The sequence below is a fragment of the Pinus tabuliformis genome, chromosome 1_1, assembly GCF_031772625.1.
Source record: "Pinus tabuliformis cultivar Carrire ecotype Pingquan chromosome 1_1, CPIR1, whole genome shotgun sequence".
Classification (NCBI taxonomy): Eukaryota; Viridiplantae; Streptophyta; class Pinopsida; order Pinales; family Pinaceae; genus Pinus; species Pinus tabuliformis.
Window position 1 is genome coordinate 798,437,853 of NC_142297.1, and position 4,278 is coordinate 798,442,130.

Sequence of the window (4,278 nt, forward strand, 5' to 3'; positions counted from 1 at the left end):
TATGCCTTGGTTCAAAGTGCGAAGCAGTGGAAGCACTATTTGATTAGCAAGGATACCATCATTCAGATAGATCACAATCCCTTGCAGTACCTCCAGTCACAGACAAAGCTTCAACAAGCACATCATTTTAGATGGATGAGTTTCCTCCGGCGGTTTCACTTGGTAATAAAATACAAGAAGGGAACCAACAACAAAGTGGCATATATGCTTTCTCACCCTCCTATTTCTGCATCTATAGTTTTGCAAAATTCTTCTTTATCTTTTGAAAGTTATGCTAAACAATATGTTGATGATTATGATTTTAAGGAGATTTATGCAAAGTTGACTCATGGATCGCAGGTGGAAAATTACCATTTGCAAGGAAAGTTGTTGTACCACCTTGGCAAACTTTATATACCCACCATTGAGAGAATATATGTAATCAAAGAGGCACATACCTCTCTTGTGTCAGGTGTTATGAAACCAGCTCACAAAAAGATAGAAAAGATAGATCAATGCCTTAGAATTCAGCCTCTTCGAGGGTAGCAACCTCCTTTACATTACAAAAACGAAAAATTCTTGGATGATTCAAAAGACAAACCTCCTTTCTATATATAGGAGTCTAAGGGGTCACAATATGACCAATCTGACCTAACAATAATAATATAAAGGCACAAAAATAACAATAGTGGGATTCTATGGGGCACAATAATAACAATATGGGGGTAATAGGGACACAACAATAACAATAAGGGATACAATGGCCATAAGGACCTTTAGGTGCTCGACTGTTAAGGAGAGGGCGGCCATCGAGAGGAGAGGATGCGTAAGCAGGCTCGACTGTTAAGGAGAGGACCTTTAGGGTGCGTAAGCACGCTCGAATAATAAGGAGAGGTGCTCAACCACAAGGTCTGGAGGCGCTTGACCATAGGACCTTTAGGTACTCGACTGTTAAGGAGAGGAAGAGGGCCACCATCGAGAGGAGAGGAAATATGCACTTATAAAGAGCTAGAGCAGATAAGCAAGTTCCCTCCCTGAGCGTCAGCGAAGAATATACGAAGGTATTACTATGCCTTCTCCATTCCTTATTAGAAAGAGAATAGGCACTTCTGAGCGTCAGCGAAGCTATGATTGCATTATATATGTAATATTGACTATTTATTGGAAAGGAAGATGCACTTCTAGATCGTAAGCGAATAAGCTAGCATATGTGCAGCTAATTAGTTGTTTCAATCAATCCTATTGTAGGGAGGGCCCCTACTATTCGTTGGGCATGAAACCGGGTCGAAATGAATCACCCCGGGGATCCTTTAGTGAACTGCTCCCGATAGAACTATAGATGGTCGGTGCGACCCCCATCCCATATAGAGAATAGAGATAGGGGTCCTCGATCTATCGTCATATATCATATACAGGGTGCCGACTGACTATAGAGAGATAGTCTCCCTCGATCTATCGATCGAGACTCGGCCTCCCTATCCTCTATATAGTAGGCCGTCGGGGCCTATCTAAAGTAAGTAGTCCCCTCCTCGACATATCCGGCCCCCAACCGTTATCAACTAGAAACTATAGATGTTATATCTATATTACATACGCAATATCTGGGCCTTCGAACCAAACGACTAGCCTAGCCTATATATATATATATAGCTTGCCCTTCAATTCATAGGGCCTCCCTATAGAGAGTTGAGTTGGCCTGTCGCCATAGCCATATATAGGGGTGAAGACTATCTCTATAGCCTAGCCTAGCCTAGCTCAGAGTGTGGATCTGATTATATTATTTCCCCTTCTCCCCCAGTGATCTATAGTACTAGGAGGCAATCGACCCCCCTCTCTAGAGATGGGGTCGCTTGACCAAGAGATAATTACAAATAGAAGTGACCAGCGAATGAATACGAGTTCCTCACGAATAGATGATTGTAATCTTCTGTTCCCCCAGCTCCTTCCTTTGAGGTCCGGCTCATCCACTGGGATGGCTTAGTGAGCGACTGGCCTTCAGATGGCCTTGTCAAAGTGGGGAAATTCAGTAATCAAAGGTGGCGTATAAGGAGGAAGCAAAGTGTTCTCTTTTGGTATCCTTTTCTATGTTTCAGTGGTGGGAACTTGAGGGACAGATTCTTCAACCTGAAAAGGCACAGACTATACTGGCTGCATAGTACACACTATGGAGGGTCCGAAAGGACGCTGAAAATGTTTCTTTCAACAACGCTTGCACATTGAAACAATATGATGATGATAGACACCATGCATTCCATTCAAATTCCAAAGTATTGACTAAATGCACACTACAGTAAGTTTCAATTCAGCATGGACTGTTATAAGACTTATGCCCAACCTAGGGCCACTGACAATGATCAATTTTGGGTCTCTTCACTTCCTTTCATGCTAATAGAACATGTGTTTAATAAGGAGGTTTTCTCATGGATGGGTGTATGGAAGATGAAAACATATAAAGGTACTTTATACATTCTTCCGGAAGTTTTAGTGAATCGCTCAGGTCGGACGTCTCGAAAGCAGGTAGTTTCACGTTCTGAGGTCATGCAGAAAGGGATTTTGTGGCTACTTCTTATCCTACAGGCAGTTCCAAACACATACACACAATAAATAACGAAGGGGAGGTTATCCCTTTCCCGTAGCGAGAAGGGGTTATCCCTATAAGAAACATCTATGGAGTTGTGTTAGTTTAGTAAGCTGTAATGAAAGGCCTGAAGGGTAACCTCCTCGAAGGGTAACCTTTCCGAAGGGTAACCTCATGACCTGGAGTCAGATGGCTGGGATAGATGGATGGGTAGGTTAGATAGGCAGGTAGTTTGTGTAGGCAGGTAGGTAGATAGAGAGATAGATAGAGCTGGGGTATAGCTGGGGATAGAACTAGAGACTACGGATGGGGCTTTGACTCAACACGGATGCAGATAAACACGGATTAAGCATAACGAAGCAATAAGATCAAGCATTCATATTCCAAGCACGTATGACCGCATGAGCATTAAGCAAGAACCAAGCACATTCACCAAGCCATAACCCGAATGGAGACCATTATAGGAGATGAACACGTATGAAGGAGCCTTAATCGAGCATGAAGCATTAATATACCTGTATTCAGAGATCAACCGATAAGCTCAAGCCTTCAGCTCATGACCCATAATCTCAAGCCTTAAGCTCATGGATGCATATCATTAATCATCGGCATTTCCTTGCCCCCGAAGGGACAAGCGGCTTCGCACCTTTGATTGAATGAACGTATACTAACCAGACTAGCATCTTCCTCCTTCCTTCCCTGTTGGTGTAAGCTTTTTCACTGCTTCAGCGCTTGCTTGCGTGGTCCAACGGATTAACGACGGCCATCATCTTTCAATGAGACAAAGCGCAAAGTTACTAGGAGTCATTATGCTATTGGGGTTAGCTTGGTTGAACTATTAGTTGAGCGACAATTAATTACTCTTGACACTACATTGAGCTATATGGATGACTTCCCTGTTCCGAATAGTAAGGGTAGGTTTATACCTCCAAAATGCTTTGCTATGTGCAACTTTGATCCCACTATTCTTCCTTATGGTCGAGCCCTGCCTTCCTCTCCCGGGGGTCGAGCAACTAAAGTTCCTTGATGCTTATTGGGTGGTGGGCTTATGGTCTCTATGGTTGAGCCTGCTTACGCTTCCTCTACCACTGTGTCGAGTGTGCTAACGCAACCTCACCCATATGATGGATGAGCTTCCAAATCGATGGCGGCCTTGACATTCGAGTGTGCTATGATGGCGGCCCATTGGTCTCATAATGATTAATATGTCAAAAACTATAAAAAGAATTGGTTCACGTAGGAATGAACATCGAGTACTCAAAGGAGTTATTTACGTTCAAGCAAGTTTTAACAATACCATAGTGACTGCTACAGATGTACGGGGACAAGTTCTTTCTTGGTCTTCTGCTGAGTGCCTGTGGATTCAAAGGTACAAGGAGAGGTACACCATTTGCTACCCAGACTACAGTAGAAAATGTTATTCGTGCATTAATGGATCGGGGTATGGAACGAGTAGAAGTTATGATAAGTGGCCCTGGTTGAGGGAGAGATACAGCATTTCGAACCATTCGTAGAAGTGGCATACTATTAAGTTTTGTACGTGACGTAAACCATATGCCACATAATGGTTGTAGACCTCCAAAAAAAGAGACGTGTGTAAGAATTGAATGAATTTCAATAGAAAAGAAATGATTTAATGATCTGATCAAATATTCTTGGACTAAAATTGTGAACCTGGTCCATTCGGTCAGAGAGATGGGAATTTCACGAGTGATAACCTG